General features: G+C 41.0%; 1 protein-coding gene across 6 annotated transcripts in view; it reads right to left on the bottom strand.

Moving 5' to 3' along the window:
* Nucleotides 1–23,876, bottom strand: part of Zhx3 (zinc fingers and homeoboxes 3) — a 139,860-nt gene that overhangs the window by 22,469 nt on the left and 93,515 nt on the right. The window lies entirely within an intron of this gene.

Below are 23,876 nucleotides of genomic sequence, written 5' to 3'. Positions count from 1 at the left end.
CTTCTTTGATCACCTTCTACCTTTATACACTGAGGCAGGATCCATCCATTTTGCTCTAGGAATACAATCTCCACCTTCTGTATGATGTGATTACAAGCAGCTATCACACTCACCCAGCTTTCATGTGGACTAGGGGAACTTAACTCTTGATCTTCATGCTTGCATGGCAAACATTTTACCCAATAAGAAATTTGAGTAAGACGATTGAATATATCAGCAACACACAACCAGCCTGGTCTCTATATAGGGAATGACAAGACAACCAGGACTACACATAGAGACCCTGTGTCCAAGAAGAGAGGAGAGGGCTGCTTATGAGATCTACACAAGTTCAAGCCAGACAAAGTCCCAGCCAAGGGCAAGTGAGCACAAATCCTACCCTTAACCAAGAAGCTATTTGCCACTGATACCTGCTAGAGAAGTAAAATTCAGCACACTACAGGCAGGCCCCATGCTCAGAAGTAGTTGGGCAGCACAAAGTGGTTTTGAATGCTCTTTTGTTATGTTTTACTATTCTTTTGAATATTTTGTTTTGATTTTTTTAGAGAGAGAATGAGAAAACATGAAGCTGGGAAGGTAGTAAGTTGGAGAGGTTCTGGGAGGAACTGAGGGGAGGAAAAGAATATGATCAAATTATAATATATTATATGAAAAGTTAAAAATAACAAAAATAGTTTTAAAAAAGAAAACCAGAGTGCTTTAAAATGTCCTTATGCTGCCAGTGAGATGGTTCAGCAAGTAAAAGCATTTATGACTATACCTGACAACCTCAGTCCACTTCTCAGGACTCAGGTGGTAGAAAGATGGTGACTCCTGCAAATTGCTCTCTGACCTCCACATGCAAGCCATGATATAAGCGTGTGTGACGCACGCACGCACGCACGCACGCACGAGTGTGCGCAAGAAAATAAATTCAATTTGTTTTGTTTTGTTTTTCAAGACAGGGTTTCTCAATGTAGCCTTGGCTGTCCTGGAACTCACTCTGGAGACCAAGCTGACCTCAAACTCTCAGTGATCTACCTGCCTCTGCCTCCTGAGTGCTGGGATTAAAGGCATATGCCACCACCTCCCAACAATAAATTCAATTTTGGGGTTTTTAAAATTTATTTTTCACATATGAATGCTTGCCTGCTTGTATGTATGTGTACCATGTGCATGCCTGGTATCCAAGGAGGTCAGAAGAGGGCATCAGATCTCCAAAGACAGGATTTAGGTATAGTTGTGAGCCATTATGTGGATGCTGGGACTCAAACCTGGGTCCTCTGCAAGAGCAGCAGTGCTCTTAACCTCTGACCTATTCATCTCTCCAGCCCCAATCCAAATGTTTTAATTTTGTTTTTTAGTGGCAATCAAGAGGACACTAACAAGGGCACAGAATTCAGGCTTTTAGAGAAAGTGCTATGTTCAAAATAAATAAAAATTTCATTTGCAAATGAATTGCATCTTATTTGGGCCTTGATTTAACAAACTAAGAACAAAAAGCCATTTTAATTATTTATTTTTATTTTATATGCATTGATTAGTATTTTGCCTGCATATGTATCTGTATGAGGGTGTTGGCTCTATTGGAACTGGAGTTATAGACAGCTGTAAACTGCCAAATGGGTGCTGGGAATCGAACCCGGGTCCTCTGGAAGAACAGCCAATGCACTTATCTGTTAAGCTACTGCTACAGCACCATCCTGTAAGCAGACTTTGTAAATAATCAGAGGAACATGAACATGTGTTAGTGTTTTAGCTTATTATCACATTAAAAGCAATTTTAAAAATACTCAAAACCCAGTGGTTTAAAGAAAACGATGTCTTTCTCATGATTCTGAGTAGGCTTAGCTGGAAGATTCTTTTATTCATGAACCAGGGCATGGTGTCCTCTCTCACGTGAGTCATTCCTTGGCTGGGATGGTTAGGACAGGACTCACTCTTCTTATATGTCAGCTTGGGTCTTCTCACAGCATAGTACTTAAGAATAGTTAGACTTCTTGTATCTTGGATGACTTCTAAGAGAGGAAGCTGCCAGTCATCTTAAGAGCTAGATCTGGAACAGCCACTGTCACCTTTGGCACACTATACTGGTCAAAAATAAGTTATAAGACCAATTCCAGCTAAAGGGGAGGGGAAACAGATTCTACCTCTTGGTTGGAGGAAGCAGCTAAGCGCCCATACAGGGAGCAAAGGTAATATTTTTTTAACCCTTCTACCAAAATTGGACACTATATGGCATTAAAGAATTACTTCTAATGTCTTTGTATGTAACATTGGCCCTTTTAGGTATGTCAAAACAAAAGTTCCAAATTGGTTAGTATGACACACAGAAATATATATGAGCAAAAGAATTCATGATATAGTATTTACTGAAGGGGGAAAGAAGCATAAGAAAAAATGGGGACTGGGTAAAAATACATAAAAATCTCACCAATCAGCATATATGTCTTATTTTCATAATAAAAATAAAAACTGACATATAAAAAGTTTGTATGATAAGCAAAGCCTTTATATCAACTTCAGAAAACAGTTTTGTTTTAAATATTTATCTTTTCTTTCTTGGAAATTACTAACTTTGGCCATGACAACCAGATACCGCCACTGACCTTTCTACTGCCCAAGCCAACCCTACATAAATTGACTATTTTCTAGGAATTTTCCACACCACCAAGAAAACCAAGTTAATGAAAATCCCACCATTCAGAAGATATGATACTGTCTCTCCTCTCCATCCTCATTGCCTTCAGGGGATCATTACTGCTCCCATCCTCTTTTAACACTGAAGACACTACTAAGCAAGAAGGGGGACAGGATATGCCCATCATAGCAGATCCTCATTCTAAGTCCATTTTCCTTTTAAGCTACATTACCCTGAATGTCTACTAAACAGCAAATATAGTCCCTTTATTTTCACATTTCCTTCCAGGTGGCTCAAAGATTTTACAAACTGAATTACTCCAGTGGTTTTGGTGGGTAGTGGTCATTCTTTTTCTTCTTCTTGTCATCTTTCACTTTTTCTTTCTTCTATTTTTCTTTTTTTAAAGCATTAAAGGGTACCTTAGGGTTACTATTGCTGTGATGAAACACCATGACCAAATGCTACTTGGGGAAGAAAGGGTTTTCTTGGCTCATACTTCTACATCATAGTCCATCATTGAAGGAAGTCAGGACAGAAACTCGAACTGGGCAGGAACCTGGAGGCAGAAACTAATGCAGAGGCCACTTACTGGCTTGCTCCTCATGGCTTGCTCAGCCTGCTTTCTTTTTTTTTTATTTTTTATTTTTTCAAAACAGGGCTTCTCTGTGTAGCTTTGGAGCCTATCCTGGCACTCGCTCTGGAGACCAGGCTGGCCTTGAACTCACAGAGATCCACCTGCCTCTACCTCCCGAGTGCTGGGATTAAAGACGTGCGCTACCAACGCCCAGCTCAACCTGCTTTCTTATAGAATCCAGGACTGCTGGCCCAGGGATAACATCACTCACAATGGTCGGGGCACTCCCCATCAATCACTAATTAAGAAAGTGCCTTACAAGCTTGCCTACAATCCACTCTTACAGAGGCAAGTTCTCAGTTGAGGCTCCCTTTTCTCTGATGACTCGAGCATATGACAAATTCAAATAAAAGTAGCCAGCACAATTATCTGTATAGCCAATCTGACTTTTGTGGGGTTTTACTGCTTTGTAGTCTAGAAAAGGCTTAGGTGCTGAGGCCTCTTTCTCCTCCTGCCTCAAGCCACTTCAGTGTTCTAAGGTTCCTCAAAGACAGAGCCAGGTGCGCACAGCAGCTCCCAAATGCTTCATTTGACTCTGTGCCTTGTTCTACTGCCTCTCATGACAGTAGACTGAACATGACCATGATCCTGAGAAGTTTTGGGAAATGTGGAACTTTATTAATGAAATGATGAAATGATGATCTTATGCCAAACTATTATCCCAATAGTTTGGCATAAGATCAGAAGTGGGTTTTGTAGACTTATGCTGGCTCTTAAGTCATAAGGCTAATCGACCCATTGAGTGGCATTTAATATTGGCTATCAAGAGACAATAAGCTAACAGCATTCAAAGTGCTACTTGGAAGTGAACATTTATTTCAGTGTCTTGCTCCTACAACTTTTCCCTGTGCTCAGGCCTGGGGCAGTACCCTCCTCTGGATGAAGGACCTGGAACTCTTTCAATAAAGACCAGAAATGGCCCAATAGCTGCCTTCCCTTTTTGACAAGTAGAATCAATTTGAATTTTGTATGGTTGAGTTCACTTAAAAAGATAACCCAAATGGCATTAGGAAGGACTAGGAAGCAAGCTTGAGAGAGAGCTAGTTTAATGACAAGAACTAAAAGATAAGGCTAACTGACAATACCTACAGCTGCTGACCTGTCAGCATCACAAGACTGGGGAGGGAAGACTAAGAGAAGGATAGGTTTGCTCCTTGATGAACTCTCACATTTGCATCATTGACAAGAGCCAAGAGGTAGAAATAACCTAATGTCCACTGACAAAAGACTAAAGGAGAATGTGTTGGGATACAGAGGGTGGAATATTTAGTCTTTAAAAGGAAGGGCATTGTGAGACAGTATTGCAACATAGAGGAACACTGAGATAGCTGAGTGAAATGAACCAGACACAAGAAGGTCAAAAGTTCCCATACCTAAGTAAATTCCTGGCTAATAGTGTTGGTAAGATGATCAAGATACAGACTGCATGTAATTCTCATTTGCTCCAACTACATTCTGAAATAGGATAAGCTATAAAATAAGCCAATAAACATAGCACTGTAGTTTGACATAGATGTGAAGAGTAGTCATAGGAGTTATAAAATGGAGAACAGAGAATTCCCTTTGAATTCTCTTCTGGTTGGGCTGTGTCTTGAGTGCTTCTTCCGTTTCCAACTACCACATTCTGAAAAGACGTGCACAAATTTGAATGTGCTCAGAGGACTGAGGATATAAGTTGGTGATAAGATGTGTTCAAAGAACTGGTCCCCAGAGAGATTGAAGAATGGATTGAGGGTGTTTACACAATACAGGTAGTCACTAAAGGGTGAGATAATGGTCTTCAACCATGAGACAAGTCAAATATAGAAAAAGCTTGTTGGTCATGTAGTAAACAGATAACCTATTCTGTATCTACAAGGGGAGATCAACTAAGACAGCAAACATCACAGCTGTGGTAAGCTCTGAGCCCTGGTGACATAAGAGACTACAGAGCAGGTCATGTGGAAATATGGCTTGGAAGGCAGCCAGGCTTCGAACATTGCCCCCTTCTTCCACAATGAATGCCCTGAGTACCCTTAGGGTTATGGTTTAAGCTTGGAGGCCAACACAGGTTATGTTTGGGCATTTCATCCTGAGGGGCAGTGTCCATGCACAGTATTACAGAGGCTATCAAAAAAGCTTGCCAGAGTTGATGTTTGGGGTGTAAAGGAGTCCTACCTAGTTTCCCATCTCCCACATATCTGCAATAGCCTTTAACAATTAATAGTCTCTGGAAAATGCATCATTTTAACATTTAATTGATTTTAACTTTTTTGATTTGAATGCAAATAATATATTGTTCAAAAGTTAAGAGGGTTCATGGGGGTAAGCTTCTCTGGGTCTCACTACTTCAGATCTTCAATCCAGGAACAAACACTGACTTGTTTCTCATGTATTTTCTATAGTGATTTTAAGTGTACACACACACACACATACACACACTCACACCTTTTTTTTTATCCTATGTTTGTATTTCTAAAACATATCATGATATCTCTTGAAGGTTAGCTTATGGCAGTATAAAAAGTACTTCCCTGTTATTCTTTACAAGTGTATATTCTTCCACTATCTAGATATACTATAGTTGATTTGACTGCTGAGTGCTTAGGTTTCTCATCAATTACATACTTGATATATGTGTGGGCCTATTAATAGGATACACCCCTAAATGCAGAGTGGCTGAGTTGAATAAAGGAGAGAACTTCCTTTTTTTTGTTTTGTTTTTTTTTTGTTTTTTTTGTTTTTTGTTTTTTGTTTTTTTGAGACAGGGTTTCTCTGTGTAGCTTTGGAGCCTATCCTGGCACTCGCTCTGGACACCAGGCTGTCCTCAAACTCACAGAGATCTGCCTGCCTCTGCCTCCCAAGTGCTGGGATTAAAGGTGTGTGCCATCTACGCCCGGCCCATTTTTGTTTTCAAACAGTGGTTGAGAATTCAGTTTTCCTCACATGGTGACAAAATGAAGCACTATGTGTCTGATCTTGGGAACTTGTATGTAGTAAGATCAGTGAAGAGAGTCATCAATGAGACTAAGCCCGGGAGGAGGAGGACAGACACAGGCTCTGCAGGGTGAGCCAGGGGAAGGTTTTTATTTTTCTAAATGAATGTTCTTCAGAGGTTCTTGTAAGCATGCCAGCCTACAAGCTATTTAGCCTGTAAATTATGTGGCCTACACTGGAAAAATTCAATTAAAACAAAACAAATGTAATTTCAGAAGTAAAACCACATCCAGAACCATTTATAATGCTTTTTAAATTTTTTAGTTTAAATTTAATAAAGCTATTTATTTACTTTTGTATTTGAATCAAAATTTAGGAGTCTGTTTCCCAGTAACACATTTACTTTGAAAGCAGCTTTCTCACACCTCCACAGGGAACAAGAGGCCATTTGCCTCTTCTGCTGCCCTAGCATGCTCCCAGCCCCACCCCAATCCCTTAAGCCTCACCCCACTTCCTGTAATTTTTCTGTGGGTTTGAGAGGGTTTTGGCAAAGATTAGAATCTTTTCACTGGGGACACTGGCATTTCACAGCCTCCCTGCTCATTAGCAGTCTGACCCATTAGCTCCCTGAAACACTGTGAGGAAACCATTTCAGTCTAGTTTTCCCCAGAACAGAAGCCCATTATCAGCCGCTCAAATCTCCTTTTGCATTTTGCATTGCACTCGGTAGTTCTGAATGTGTTTTGGTTGATAGTAATACCATCTTTCTAGTCACTAAGTTGAAGTTTCAGTTTCCATCCATGTGGATACAGCACATATATCCTATACTTTCAAACATGTTTCCAGAACCCAGCTACTACTCCCCATTGGCCCCATTTCTCCCAACCTGATGCCAGCCACCATCATCTCCTGACTGGACTACTTTCAAACCCTGATGGATGTCCCTGTGTCGCCTCTGACTTTACCTAGTTTATTCTCAGTACAGCCCGTGGAGCTATCCTGAACAGAACAATAGATACATCCTGTCAGCGCTGTATTTAAAGTCTTCCTTTGGCACTACTGTCTCAAGAGAAATTTTAACATCATAGTGTCCTGCCCCACCCCCACAGCTCTTTCACCTGGTCACTTCCTGCCCTCTCTCTACCACTGCTACCATTGCAACACCCTAATGCCAGCTGGTACTTCTGCCTGGAATATGCTTCCCCACATAGCCAGATGGCTCACTTCTGTATGTTCTAGTCTATGCCCCAGTGCTGGAGATAGAACACAGGGCTTTGTAAGTTTGAGGCAAGTGCTTTTCCGTTGAGCTACATGCCTAACTCCAAGCTCTTCTATTAGGACTAAATGAGTAGTCACTGTCTGAGACAGTGCCAGTAACCAGGCCCAAGAGTAAATACTGAAAACAAGGCAGATACTTTCCTGAAAGTGCCCCCCACCCTGAAGGTGACATATATTTTCACATTTCATTGGTTATACCTAACCTTGGGAAGACAGGCAATTCCAATGTGTCTAGGAGAGCAAGGCCCAGGGTACTGGTGAATAGCCTAATAACCACAGCAGACTATTGGTTTCTTGAGTTCAGAGATGGCATAAACTTAGCAAATCAAAACTACATGAAGGTAATTTTATGTGTGTTTACTACACAACACCATTCTAAAACACCTTTACATTTTTTGCTTGGTGTGGAGCTCTCTGTCTCTGGGGATGCTCTGACAGAGACTATTTTAATCACTAAGTAGTGATACAGTGATGATCACATCACACAGAGATGGCTGGTTGAACTGAGTCGTTCAAGTACCCTTATTCTGAGGCCTCTGTATTTATAAACCATTCTCACCCTTCAGAGCCTGAAGAATAACTTAGCATGCACTTTAGAGGTGATAACATCTGACTGGAATAGGCTATTTCTGCTGGTGATTTGATAGTAAAAAGAACTGAGGGATAAAAACAAGTAAAGAGCTTTAACCCTGAGCCCTCAGTTGAATTACAAGTTTTAAATGCAGAAAGTATTAAGACCCATAAGCACTCTGTGGTGGGTTTAAAGAAAATGGTTCCCAAAAGGAGTGGCACTATTATATGTGGCTTGGTTGGAGTAGATGTAGTCTTGTCAGAGGAAGTGTATCAATGTGGAGGTGGGATCTGAGGTCTCATATATGCTCAAGACAAATCCAGTATCTCAGACGACTTCCTGCTGCTTGTGCAAGATGTAGGACTCTCAGCTATTTCTCCAGCACCATGTCTATCTTCATGCTGTCTTGCTTCCCACTATGACAAAAATGAACTAAACCTATGAACAGTAAGCCACTCCAATTAAATGTTTTCCTTGTAAGAATTGTCATGGTCATGGTGTCTCTTCACAGCAATAGAAACCTTAATGAAGACATAAGTTGGTACTGGGGACTGGGGTGTTGCTGTGATAGGCCTGGCCATGCTTTTGTTTCAAGAAATATGGACCTTGGGACTATGGATTAGAAAAGCAGTAGAATGCTATAAGCACTGGTTAATGGGCTGTACTAGGAGGAACATGGGAGACAATAGTGCTGAGTGTGATCTGATGAACTGTGGATGCTGAATCAAGAGGTTTCAGAGGAGTAGAATAATATGTGGCCTAGAGATCATTCTTGTGATATTTTGGTGAAGAATGTGGCTGTCTTTTGCCTTTATCCTAATAGTCTGCCTGAGGCTAAAGTGAAGAGTTTGGGATTAATTCTGTTGGCAGAGGAAATCTCAAAACAATAGACTCTGTTGTGTGGTTATTAGTGGTAACTCTAATGAAGATTTATAATGAAAAGGAGCAAGTAGAGCAGGGTAAACTACAAAATGTAAAATTTGAGGAGAAAAGACGTACCAATAAGTGGAATGGAGCTGTGTTCAAGGAGATAAGCAGATTAAGAGATGGAATAAAAGGAAGTAGTGACCTTAGGGCAAGATCACAGCCAACTAAGATTCCAACTTGTGAAAAGGAATTAAAGAAAAGCCAGAGCCCAGTGTGGTGGTGCATCTTTAATCCCAGCACTCCAGAGGCATAGGCTGGAATATCTAGTTTGAGGCCAACCTGGTCTACAGAGCACATTCAAGGGTAGCCAAGCTTAGGCAGTGAAGGAAACCATGGAAAACAGAAAGCTGGTAAAGATATAATTGAACAAGGGGGCTATGTTCCAGCCCTAACAAGCAGCAGAACTTAGCAGCTTTGGCCACATGGTTCTGACTTTAGAGTTAAGGATAGAAAAAAGGTGTTATGGAATTTGCATCCAAGATTAAGGAAAGTTACTGAGGCTAGGCATGTATCAGAGGTGTCCCTGAATGGAGGCCTAGAGTAGCTAATGTATGAAACTCTGGAGTTCAAGCCTGGATTGCCTGGGAGACCACAAGATGTTAGAGATCCCAGAGTCACGGGATACCTGCCAAAGAAAGCTGCTAACAGAGAGTGGAACTAGCCTAAGTGAAAGAAGTGTGTTGCAATAAAAAAGGCTGGAAGGAGTTGGAGATTTGAAGAACATTTTGACATCAAACATGGAGATGCTGAGTTTGTAGTTTGCCCAGCTGGTTTTTGGTCTTGCTTTGGTCCAGTATTTCCTTACTATGTTCCTGTCCCTGTTTTGGAATGGTAATGTATATCCTGTGCCATAATATGCTGGAAGTATGTGATCTGTTTTTTTATTTTAATTTTACAGGTGATTACACTTAAGAGGTTGCCATGAGTCTGAGTTTGAGACTGTTATATAGACTATGGGGACTTATGAAGTTGGACTGAATGCATTTTTGCATTATGATATGGCTACAAGCTTTTGGGGGTAAGGGAGTGAAATGTTGTGGAAAGAAAATGGCCCCCAAAGGGATTGTGGCCTGGTTGAAGTAGGTGTGCTCTTGTTGGAGGAAGTATGTCATTGTAGAGTCAGGCTTTGAGGTCTCTTATATGCTCAAGCCACACCCAGGATCTCAGACTATTTCCTGTTGCCAGCAACAGGTTGTAGAACTCTCAACTATTTCTTCAATATGTCTGCCTGCATGCTGCTTTGCTTCCCACCATGATGACAATGTAAGTGAGTCACCACCAAATAAATGTTAAGAGTTGCTGTGGTCATGGTGTCTCTTCACACCAATAGAAACCCTAACTAAGACACATTCAGAGAGCAAAACTAATCCAGCTCTGGGCTTGGGAGTTCTTTACTGCTCACAGACATGAGGATGGACAGATTTGAACTTTGTGTAAGCTCTTTATTTTCAACAGAACTCTGACTACTCCAACCAGCAGAACTGCTGTGTTGTCACAGTCCTGCCTACACACTGCAGACAGATGATTTCCTACCTGTGCTGTTTACTGTAGAGTACTGCTGACTCACATTGTCTTCTTACTCTGTCCTAGAGTTCTCTATTTAAGAGATATAAGAGGAAAAATACAGCTTATCTTCTTTTTTATTATTTTATAACATTATTGTTATATTTTTTGATTCTCCTGTGCATGGGCACACATGCCACAGGAATGATAATTTGTGGGAGTTGTTTCCTTCTTCTACCATGTGGATTTCAGATACTGAACTTGTTAGGGTTGGCAGCAAGCCAAGCTCCTTTGTCCACTGAGCCATCTTGCTGGACCACAGCCCATCATTTGATAAATAGTAATAATCACTGTAACACTGTCATACCCTTTATGCTGGCTAGTTTTATGTCAAATTGACACAGCTAGTCATCATAGAGGAGGGAGCCTTGACTGAGAAAATACCTCCATAAGATTGGGCTGTAAACTGTCCTTTAGGGGATTTTCTTAATTAGTGATTGATGGGGAAGGCCCAGACCATTGTGGCAGGACCAACCTCGGGGAAGGTTGTCCTAGGTTCTATAAGAAAGCAGGTTAATAGAGCCCTCATCCAGTGGCTGATGGAAGCAGAGAGAGACATCCACAGATATACACTGAGCTAAAATCGGGAATTTAGTTGAAGAGAGGGAGGAATGAAGATCAAAGGGGTCTGTACCAGGTTAGAGAAACCCACAGGAACAATTGGCCTGAACAAGGGAGAGCACATTGACCCCAGATGCTGTCGGGGAGGCCAGTACAAGACTGATCCAGACCCCTGAACATGGATGTCAATAAGGAGGCCTCTGCACTCCAGGGAGCCTCTGGTGGTGGATTAGTATTTTTCCCTGGTGCAAGAAGGGACTTTGAGAGCCCATCCCACGTGAAGGGTTACACTCTGGCCCTGGACACATGGGGAAGGGCCCAGGACCAGCACAGGAAGATTTGGTGGACTTTGCAGAGCCCCCGTTGAGGGCCCTACCCTGCCTGGGGAGTGGTGGGTGGATGGGGTGGGGGGTAGGTTGGGGGTGGGGGAGGAGGGATGGGGGTGAGGGAGAAGGGACTTACATGTGAAACAAGCTTGTTCCCTAACTAGAACTAATAAATAAATTAAAAAAAAAAAACAAAAAAAAAAACAAGGAGAAGAGAAAAATAAAACAATCCTTCTAATATAAAAAAAAAGAAAGGACTTACATGTGAAACAAGCTTGTTCCCTAACTAGAACTAATTAATAAATAAATAAATAAAAAGAAAGCAGGTTGAGCAAGCCATGGGAATCGAGTATGTAAACAGCACTCCTCCATGGACTTTGTATCAGCTCCTGTCTCCAGGTTCCTGCACTGTTTGAGTTCCTGTCCTGACTTCCTTCAGTGATAGACTATGATGAAGAGGTGTGAGCCCAGCAAGTATTTGGCCATGGTGTTTCATCACAGCAAAAGTAATCCTAAGAAAGGTACGAAAATCTAAGATTCCAACACCTGTTTACTTAAATCATTTTCAAGCCAGAAGCAAAGCATACATACTCCCATCTCAACCATTGTCCTACATGATTGTAAACATATGTGCACATGCACAAACACATACATACACTCAATTCAACAAGAATCCAGAGAAAGTGTTGGGGATGAGTTCACACAGATATACACACATATACACACATACTCAAGTAGGCCTCTTTGGATAGTGTTTGGGTGAGTTAACTTTCTCAGCAAAGTAGGATGCACATATTTCCTTTCTCTGAAATTGAAGGTGCCTAAATCACAAGTTTCTACTGGGTACAGTGGCCCCACTTGTAACCCCAGAACTGGGAGGCACAGGCAAGAGGATCATGAGTTTGAGGCTAGCCTGGGCTATACAATGATATGCTTCTCAGAAAAAAATAGTTTCTAAGAATTTCTCTTAATTGTATGTCTTTAAATTTTATGTGATGGGTGGAGGAGATGGCTCAGTGACTAAGAGCACTGGCTGCTCTTACAAAGGACCTGGGTTTGATTCCTAGCAACTACATGGCAGCTCACATTGCCTGTAATGTAACTCCAGTTCGAGGGGATCTGACTCAAGCATCTGGCCTCCTCACTATTAGGCCTGCATGCGGTGAGCATGCAGGCATTTGGGCAAACACGCAAAACAAATAAACCTTTTAAAAATTTTTTGATGTTATATGTCTGCCTTAAAAATCTGGCAAAAGTTATATTTGTTTATCTGCCTTAAGCAGAAGGTGTATTGGTTTGTTATTGTTTCTATGATAACCTTAAACAAACAAAGCATCATCTGACTTTACTTAAAATACTACTTAACTCCCATAAACCCCAGAAAACATTCCCTTAAATGGCCTTCTCCTATCCCTCCTCTCTCCTACAGAGCCAGCTAGCTAGTCACAGTCCCATTTATTTAACTTCCTTACTCAGCCTTTGGCTCACTGTAGGCACCATTCCCTCTTCCCATTCTGATCATATTACTTGCTTTCAGGTCACTGGTCAAGTGGCTCTTCTGCAACTCTTCTGCAGCTTTGATCTAAGTCTCTAAAGCCATTAAGGACCCTGAGGACCCAGCAGAGGTTAAAACCCAGACTGTTATCTCACCCATGCCAGGACTTTGAGTTTTCCATACCCAAATGACTTCAAAAACACTAGCTCCACCATTTCCATCTACCACTGATAGATTCTTCTGACCTGGGTACTTACTCCTCTAAAAACAAAACAAAACAAAACAAAACAAAAGATAATCATCCAGGCTCCACATTCTAGAGCCTGGATCTTTACTTCACTCTATCTGTTGTAGTCAGTTTGTGCTACTGCAACAAAAATGTCATAGGACAGGGGGCATATAATTAGAAATTAATTTCTCCCAGCTCAGGGAACATGCATGGGAACAAACTAGGCCCTCTGAATGTGGGTGATAGTTATGTGGCTTGATCTGTGGAGGGGGCCCCTTTCCCTATTGTGGGATACCTTGCTCAGCCTAGATACAGGGGGAAGGGGCTTGGTCCTGCCTCAACTTAGTATGCCAGACTTTGTTGACTCCCTGAGGAAGGCCTTACCCCCTCTGAGGAGTGGATGGCAGAGTGGGAAGGGAGAGAGGTGGAGGGCAAGAGAACGGAGGGAGGAGGAACTGGGGTTGGTATGTACAATGAAAAATAAAATTTTATAAATAATAAATCTCCCAGCTCCAGAAACTTCAAGATCAATTTGTTGGCAGACACTATCTGGTGAGAACCTATTTTCTCACAGTTAGTCATCATCTCATTGTGACCTCATGTGATGGAAGTGTCAAAGGAAGAGTATGTGAGGCCTCTTTTTTTTCTTCCTTAAATATATATATTTTTAATTTTAGAAGCACTCTTATTTACATATCAATCCCCCCATTCCCTCACCCTCCCATCCTCCCATGCTCTCCACCCACCCCCCACCCACTCCCCAGGGATAGTGAGGCCCTCCACCAGGGACCATCACATCATTTGGGGGAGGGTCCAGGCCCTCCTTCCCGTATCTGGGCTGCAATAGTATTCCTCCATAAGAAATGGGCTCCCAAAGTCCATTTGTGCTCTAAATAAACACTGGCTCAACTGTTAGAGGCCCCATAGACTACCCTGGCCTCCTTGTTGGCACCCACATTCAGAGGGCTTGGTTCGGTCCAATACTGGTTCCCCAGCTACGACTAGGGTCTCCATGCTCTCACTAGGTCAGGTCAACTGTTTCTGCGGTTTCTCCAGCAGTGAGGGTTTTTTTTGTTTTGTTTTGTTATTTTGTTTTTTCGAGACAGGGTTTCTCTGTGGCTTTGGAGGCTGTCCTGGAACTAGCTCTTGTAGACCAGGCTGGTCTCGAACTCACAGAGATCTTCCTGCCTCTGCCTGCCCAGGGCTGGGATTAAAGGTGTGCGCCACCAACGCCCGGTGAGGCCTCTTTTTAAAAGGCACCAATCCTGCTAACTAGCTTCTGTCTCCATGGCCTGCTGGCCTTCCAAAGGCTCCCCTTCCTCATCTTACACTGGAGTTAGGATTTTAATGCATAGCTTTTGGGGACACAAGCATTCAGATCACTGTACAATCCATCCAGATGTTCAAGAAGAGATCTCCACATCACATACCCTACTCCCTTCTTTTCCTTATGTGCTGTATTAGTCAGTTTTATCATTTCTGACAAAAAATGGCTGACTAAAACAACTTTAGAAAATGGATTATTTACTTGTATAATTACTGTGACAAAGGCCCTGACCAAAAAAAAAAAAATCACTGTTTGTTTATTCTTTTAGTATCATAGATGAGAAATCATTGCCTAATCTAATGTCATACAGATTTTTCTCTGTGATCTCTTTGAAGTGTTTTATAGTTTTAATTTTTCATTTTGGTCTTTGATCCATACTACATTTATATTTTGCATAAGGCAAAAGGGTCCAGCTTTATTTATCTGCATAGGGATATCCAATTTTCCCAGCACCATTTGTTGAAAAGACTCTCTTTGTTCCACTGAAAAGAACTGGTTAACGTTCATCTATGTATGTAACAGTTAATTTTTAGGCTCTCTTTTATAATTCCATTAATCTATATGTTTTCATTAATAATTTTAATATTGGGTACATATTGAAATAATATTTTAAATAAATTAAATACATGCTTGAAATTAATCTTGTCTGCTTCCTTTTACTTTTCCAGTGTGACTCTTAGAACACTTAAAAACCACACATAAGGTTTCCATTATATTTCTACAGGACAGTACTACCATAGATGCTCTAAACTGGAGCCACAGGAAAACAGCTGAGACATTGTGGGATAAACTGTAAGTTCTCTTCCCCTTCTGCTTGTCATTACAGAACGTAGGGAAAGAAAACTACTATGGCTAGTAAGGCTTTTGAGTGGGACAAGTTCAGGTTTCAAAACCTCTTCAACATAGCAGCCATTAACTGCAGGTATTCTCATACCTACCAGGTACTTGAAAGGTAGCCAGTGTCAATTCAGATTTCTGTAAGTGTAAAATACTGACCCTACTTCTTCAAAAACTCAGTACAAAGAATAAAGGATCTACAAAGTTATATCAATTCCATATTAAAATATTAATAGATCTGGTTAAATATATAATTTATTGTTCTCTCTCTCACACACACACACACACACACACACACACACACACACACACACACACACACACACACAAAATTTGTAAAAGAAAAGAGGTATGCTCCTGAGGGAGTCAGAACACTACTTTCAGGACCTGGCTCTGCCTTTCCACTGTGGGTTCTAGGGATTGAATTTAGGTCTTCAAGCTTGTATGACAGCACTGTTACCTACTGAAATACTTCACTAGCCCATATATAGATATTAATATTAACTTATTTAGGCTTTTTCCTTTTTTTCTTCCTTCTCTAGTTATTCCTTTCCTCTCTCCTCTCTCACTGTGCTCCCCTTTCTCCTCCACCCCCCCTCTTCCTCCTCTTCTTCCTCCTCCTCCTCCTCCTCCTCCTCCTCTTCTTTTTGAGACAGAATGTTACTATGCATCTCAGGAACTTGCCAACTACCCTGCCTCAGTATTAGAGATCTGTTTTGTTTGGGTTTGTTTGTTTTCTTCAGACAGGTTCTCATGTAACCTAAGGTGGCCCTGAATTCACTAAATAGTCAAGGGTGACTTTAGAATCCTGATGCTCCTGCCTCCATCTTCTGAGTACTGGAATTACAGATGTATGGCACCATGGTTCTGGCTGTGCTTATTTTGTTTTTCAGTACTTAGAATTGAACCCAGGGCCTCCCACATGCAAAGAAAACACTCTACTATTGAGCCCCAGCCCTAGCCTTACAGCTGTAGATTCACAGCAAAATTAAGGAGACAGTACAGCTGTTTCTCATATATCCTGCCCCCATCCATACAATGCCTATGGAATTATGAGTATCCTCCTCCAGAATAATGCATTTGCTATTATTAATGATCACATAGACCCTGCAGTTTACACCAGGGCCTACTTACATACTCTGAGTTTGGGCAAGTTGACTGTATTCACTATTACAGTATCATCATGAGTTCTACATATTTATCATTTTCTCTCTCTGAAAACCACTGATACTTACTATTTACACAATCATGTCTTTTCTAGAATGCCATAGAAACACAGAGAATGTGGGCTTTTTGGATTGGGTTGTCTTACTAATATGCAGTTAAGATTCCCCTCAGGGTTTTTTCCCCTGGTTTTTCAAGACAGGTTTTCTCTATATAAAAGCCCTGGCCTTGAACTCACTGAGGTCTGCCTGCCTCTGCCTCCTAAGTGCTGGGATTAAAGGTGTGTGCCCTAGAGGCTCATGTTTATTTTTACTTTTTAAAAATAATTTCTTTCAAAAAGACTTCGAATTATTTTTAATTATATGTACATGTGTGTGTGGCGAGGGGGGTTCAATGTCCACAGAGGCTAGAAGAGGCATATTGGATCTTTTGGAGCTGGAGTTATAGTGAGTTGCTGGGAACAGAAATCAGGTTCTCTGCAAGAACAACAAGCACTCTTAACTGATGAGCAATCTCTCTAGCTCCTCTTAAAGCATTTAAAATGATATATGCATCCCATGATATGCTTTGGTTGGATGCTCTTTGGCTTGGTGTGGGAAGTTTTTCAAAATGCCATCTGCCTACCTCTCCAACTAGTTATTCAAGTCCATGCCTGAACACGCCCCTGCTTCCTGAAAGTTCTGGCCTCTTTGCCTTCACCTGCAGTAGCATCTTCTTTAATTTACTAAAATCCAATTCAAATAGGACATTTTCAATGAAAGCTTTCCAATTCCCACTGCCCTTAAACCATCTATTATAGTATATCCATCATAAATTTTATGTCCCCGGCTTTTCTTTCAGTCCTCCTTGAAGTCAAGCCCTACATTTTATTCATTTTTTCACCCCCAATCTCTAGCAAAGATTTGAACACACAGTATACACACACAGATGCTGAATCAACAATGGCTAAAATATAAGAAAGGATTATTGTCTTATAAGAAAAAAGTCACTTACAACCAGACAGAAAAGGATATCAAATGCAACAGGCTAGGCTACAAAAGTCTATTAACCAACAGTTCAAATCAATCAACACCTTAATCAAAAGTATTTAAAATGTGTCTCAGTGAAGAGATAGAGAAAATAGACCCTAACAGTCACCATACTGGGGACTAATTTGGAAACATGAGGATTAGCCATGGAAACAGGATGGCTAAAACCACATTCCATATCCATTAAATGCTGATGGCCAGACCCTACCAGAATTGAGACACTGAAACGAGTCTTTGATGTAGTTTCCATAGAAAGCCACCAACATGATTAAAGGGTTAGAAAATGAGATTTATGGGCCATGGCCAGAGGAACAGAGACAACTTTGCCTAGACAAGAGAAAAGGCTGAAGAGTGACTTAATAACCATTTCAATCATTGTTATTACATAGACAACAGTAACCAGATGGTCTCCATTTCCACCAAAGAAAGAATATTGAAAAGTACTTAAGCTGAAACAACAACAAAAAAGTTGTCTAGTTTTAACAAAGAACCTAACAGTTAAGAACTGAAATACAGTGAAACAGACCCAAGAAGTATGGGGTGTAGCATTTCTGAACCCCTTTATTATGCTGGAAAGCAGCAAAAGAGCAGGGTGTGTTCAGGCAGTCCTTTGTTGAGAGCAAGTTTTCAACTGGCTACTCCTCAAAACATGTAATAAACAACCATAAAAATGAAAAAGAAGGTATGAATATTGAAGCACAGCACCCTCTTGTGTACATAACTGTCCTTCAATCAAGGAACACTCTTGAAATTGTGCTTCTCAAACCGAGATACAAATAATGACAAAACTTAGACAAATGTACAAAGTTACTAACAGGATTCATTTATCACTATAGGTTGCATTATCAAGCACTTATGTACTTCCTTTGGAAGTAGGAAGTACCACAAAGGCAACCTGAACTCGAAAACTTAGTAAACACTGATATCACCCAATCACCTTTTGAATGCTGTGTTCAGATTTTGGTATGTCAGATGTACCAGCCAGCATGTGAGCATTCCATGTTGAGGCATGATAACACCATCTGCCAAATAATATGAATTTGCCAGCATTTTGGAGTATATTTATCATGTACAAAAGTAAGGAAACCACATTGCCCCCGCTCTGTTGCAGTATAATATAGTCCTTCCTTACTACTTTCTGTGTGCTACCACAATCCTCCGGAAAACATATGATAAGGTCTATTGCATCAATACCCCACAACCTGGGACCATTTTCTGCCATAGTTAGGGTTTTTATTACTATGATAAAACACCATGACCAAAAGCAACTTGGGAAAGAAAAGGGGTCATGTCATCTTACACTTTCAGGTGACAGTGGAGGGAAGGGACATCATGGAGGAAAGTCAGGGCTGGAACTCAAACAAGGCAGAGGCCATGGAGGAGTCCTGATTACTAGCTTGCTCCTCATGGATTGCTCATCCTGCTTTCTTATGTCATCCAGGACCTGCCCAAGGGTGGCACTGCCCACAGTGGGCTGGACCCTTCCACACAAATCACTAAGAAAATGCCTAAATTGCCTATAGGCCAATCATATAAAAGCATTTTTTTCTCAACCAAGAGTCCCTCTTCCCAATTGAATCTAGTTTCTATCAAACTGACATAAAACTAAGCAACATACTACTCCCTGCATCCCAAATACCAACAAGCTATGTTTACATCTTCCTAAGCTATATGCTCCAAAACTTTGCCCATATCTTTTTAACTAAAGGAGACATCCAGCCAGCTCAAAATGCCCATAAATAAGTCAAGAACTTTCTGCAAATGACATCAAGTGGCACGTGCCTGTAATGCTAGCAATTAAAGGAGACTAGTCATCAGTTCAAGGTCACTCTTTATTTTAAAAAATATTTTTTATTTTTATTTTACATGTTTGAGTTTTTGTCTGCATGTATGTATGTGTACCACATTCATGTCTGGAACCCATGAAGGTCCGAAGAGGGTGTTGGATTCCCTAGAACTGGAATTACAGAAGGCTATTAGATAATGTGTCCCAAATGACATATTCACAGTTTTGTGAGGAAGACAGGTTAAAACAAGCTCATAGTTCTAAAGGATAATGGAAAAGGAAAAAGCAATGGAAATACTAGTGAACGATTAGCAAGATGTCCCTCAGGACATCAGGCAGAGTTCACATCACATCAGGCAGAGTTCACATCATATGAGAACAAGCTCAATGAATGAGAAGGAGTTGTACAGGCTAGAGAGAGGAATGTGTTTTATTCTAGGTGTAAAAGCCCCAAGGTTTAAAATCAGCTAGTCAATTTTGGGAGAATGGAACCATACAACACTTTCCCCATCCAGCCATCTCCTTGGGGAGACATAAGAAAAGGACCTGGAAAATTATAATCTGCAAGTAGCACAGCATATACCTAAGAGACAATGTAACAACCATGACGTAGACAGGCTCTGGTTCCACATTAGTGAGCCAGGCAGGGGTGGGGAATAGCTGCAAGCACATAGTGTGGCTGGAAAGTAATTTCTCTGGCATCCTTCTCAGTGCTCTTCTGTGGCACAGCCAGAAGCCTCATCCCAGGTCTATCCTCTGCTTCTGTTGCAATGGCAACCCTGGCATTGTACTTTCAAGTACAAACTTCCTTCCCAACAGGATTTGTCTGCCCAAGATCTGTGAAGTTTTATGACTCTATCACACTATGCATATGGAACTCAAGCAAACTTTGAAGGCTAAACTAAGCCATTTCAAGAGCATAACCCTGAACCTATAAACCAAACACCATCCTCTGTCTAGTTGACCCTCTGTAGAAGCATCTATCCTTCTTTTGGCTAAAACTTTTCTTACCCTCTATTTTATATTCATAAGCCATCCTTCACTCTCCAAGTGAAGAGAAGAGATAGATATTACTCTTCAGTTCAGAATGACCTGTGTCAAACTGAGAACATGGAAGTGTTTTCTTGAGCACCAGGGAGAATGTGAGAGTCCTACCTCCCAAGAGAAAAGAGAAACCCAATCCAATTACTGTAAAAATAGGTCACTGCTTGAATAGATGGCAGCATGCCCATTTTGTTTCTGACTCCAGTGTCACAAGAAAGGGACTGCCTAGTCTTAGAATAAGTGTTCCATGACCAGCTGGCTACCTTGGCCTTGCTTTCCAGCTGGCATTCTAGAAGCAGTACACAGGCCAGGACACTGTGGAGCTCAGCAAGCCTTTGTCATTGCTGACATGAAATAGGAGAGTTAGTAAGGTTTTCCTATTTTGTTTTGAACAAGTTGGAAGAAAGTTCAAGGCTGTCCTGTAAGTCTTTCCTCAAACTTAGCAGTACTTTATTGGTAGGGGTAAAATGAATAAATTTCAAATAGATCACTTCTGTGTGTCCAGGGAGCCTTGACTGGTAGGGCATCAAAATTCTGGCTCTGTGGGGGAAAAAAGCTGTGTTTTGCACAAAGGGTGAGGGGAGCTAAGAATTACTGATGGAGAATACTGAATACTGGTAGTACAATAAATAATGAACACTTTTTGGTAGAAACTTATACAGTGCTATTAACCTTTGTTCACTATGAAAAACACACGACAAAAAACTGCTTAAGTTTGGTAGTTTTAACTAAGTTTATATTTAATCAATCAAAACAAGTAAAGCCAAAGCAAGTCATTAATTTGCAGAATTATGTTCTCACAATCTGTGCCCTGCAAAAGTGGAGTCCCTCGAGTCCCCCGGTTCCTTTTTCATGGTCACAGTCACTGACCTGTTAAAAATTGAAGGTTATATCTACCAAACACCATATGGATTCCAAGTTGCAAGTAGAAACCCAATTTAAGATAGCTCACTGTAAAGGAGGGTTCTGGCACATGTATGGAAGAAAGTTCAATTTTGGGTGGCTTCAGTTTGTTTGTGATAAAAAACAAAGTCTTCTCTTTTGTTAGTTATATCCTAAGGATGGCTTCTCTAATAATGGCTAACAACAGTCCCAGGCTTCAAGTCCCTCAACAGGCTTTGGGGGTAGGCCAGTGACAAGACTGGTGGGTGTGTTGTTTTTTTCTTTCTCCCAAACTCCTTAGCAAACTTTCTGAGTTTTCTGGGTCATATCTAGACCTGAAATCTCCTTCTGGCACTAGTGCCACTGGATTCATCCTGGGGTAACATGTGGGGTAACATGATTTAAGTAATCAAGACCCAAGGCTGAAGCTTAGAGTGAGACCAATCATTTCTTTTGAAGATAAAAACAAACATGGTTTGTTGCTGCAGAGAACAGGAAGATAGGAGGGACGTGGTGAGAAAGACAACTAGAAAGTTCCCTTTCCTTCACCTGATACATAATTTGACCCTCACAGTCCTAATATTGAGAGAATTATACTTTGAGTGGTACTATTTTCATTATTTCATAAATATTTATGTCTGCACAGAGACAGTTCTCCTGAGAACACTCAAGTAGAAGCATGCCCTGGAGTTCTGTGTAGGGAAAACAAGCCAAGGTATAGTGAAATGCATACAATGGCCATGCTTACATTGCTTTCCAGAAGTCAGGGCACAAACAATAGGTCATTATCAAGTGATGTTGTTTCAGTAGATGGCTCAGATGATGTGGTTCAGATGCTTCCCTTCAAATGGTCTTACTTAGGACTTGTAAGGTAAGGCCTGGCCTATCTTAGACTCTTAAGAATCAGATTTTTGACCCACAGAAACAGCTGACCTGAGCAAGTAGGAGCACATGGACCCCAATCTGACAGCTGGGGAACCAGCATAGGACTGAACCAGGCCCCCTGAATGTGGGTGTCAGTTGGGAGGTCACAGTCTAGGGGACCTCTGGCAATGGAAACAGTATTTATCCCTAGTGCACAGACTTTGGGAGCCCATTCCCTATGGAGGGGTACTCTCTCAGCCTACACACATGGGGAGCGCCTAGGTCCTACCTCAAATGATGTGACCAACATTGATGATCCCCCATGGGAGGCCTCATCCTCCCTGGAAAGTGGATGGGAGTGGGGTGGGAGGTTGGTGGGAGCCATGGGAGGACAGGAGGGAGAGGGAACTGGGATTGGTATGTAAAATAAGATTGTTTTTAATTTAAATGAAAAAAAGAAATGGAAAAAAAAAGAATGGGATTGCTGAAAATGAGTTCAAACACTAAAAACATGACCTCAGTAGTTTCAAACTATTGTTTTTTCAAACAATCCTCTCCATATGTACTTGTGTATAAATATATGTATCTGTTTGAGGGATCCTGTATATTTAGTTCAATGCCAAGATACATGGTAGATGCAGGGAGAATTCAAAGCTAACATAGTGCCTGTCTTCAAGCAGTACAACCACTGCCACCACCATTTACTCAACAGAATAACTATAAGCCCGCACCAACTAACTTCCTAACATTTGTTTTCTCTCTTGACTTGAGCCTTACAGTAATGCCATGAATTAAGTATCAACACAACTTTACATAGTGAGACACAAAGGCTTCAACAGCTAAGTAACTTCACTTAGGTTACACAAGCAAGAAGCAACAGCTGGAACTCAACACCAGGCACCCCAGATTCCAAAGCTTATATGTTTAACTCATAGCACAGTACTTCTGGATGACAAGAAGAGAAAAACAAACATCCCATAATAATGAATAGTACAAGAAAGTATATCTCAGTGCAGGGATAAGTCCTGAGATGTAGTGACTATTCTAGGAAGTCAAAGAAACAAATAGGGTGAGGAAGTACTCCATGTGTTTCTAGTAGCTATGTGACCTCTGCTGATACTAATGCCTAACCATCAGGCATATCTATCTCTGACCTCTGACCATTCTTTAGATACTGATAAAGTTGAAGATAAACATTCTACATGACTTAAGACCTTTTCATAGCTCTCTTTAAGGAATCAGCTCTTCCTCTGATATGCACAGACTTCTCTGTTCTATAGATGTAGCATACCCAATGGGATTAACTTTGAAATTCTCTGAATAAATACTAGATGGGATTTGAATGTTTATATGATTGTTATAGCCCTTTGAGCATATGAAAATGTTTTTGATTATGTTATCAATTGTCACAAGCCTACTAATGCTATGGAACAAGGTAGTTTATTATACTATTTGTCTGAATAAAAGATAATGCCATCCCGGCCTGTAACATATGTTAGTCTCCATGTTATAGAAATTTGTGAGCAGCATCCATTTCATACCACAGCAATTTTATAAAACAAGTGATTTCTGTCTACTTCAGGTCAATGCAGACCTCATAACCTTCAGGATGTGTTTCTTTTTCTTGGAATAAATATTTTTTTCTTAGAAAGAAAATTATTTTACATGTCAATCCCAGGTCCCTCTCCCTCCCCTCCTCCCCTGCACCCCCAACTAATGCCCTAACCATCCCATACCCTTTCTGCTCCCCAGGGAGGATGAGGCCTTCCACAGGAGCTCTTCAGAGTCTGTCATATTCTTTGGGATAGGGTGTAGGCCAACCCC

Source organism: Cricetulus griseus, chromosome 6 (genome assembly GCF_003668045.3).
Source record: "Cricetulus griseus strain 17A/GY chromosome 6, alternate assembly CriGri-PICRH-1.0, whole genome shotgun sequence".
In the NCBI taxonomy this organism is placed as follows: domain Eukaryota; kingdom Metazoa; phylum Chordata; class Mammalia; order Rodentia; family Cricetidae; genus Cricetulus; species Cricetulus griseus.
The sequence above is the reverse complement of the archived record's forward strand: the minus strand, read 5'-3'. Positions and strand labels throughout refer to the sequence as shown.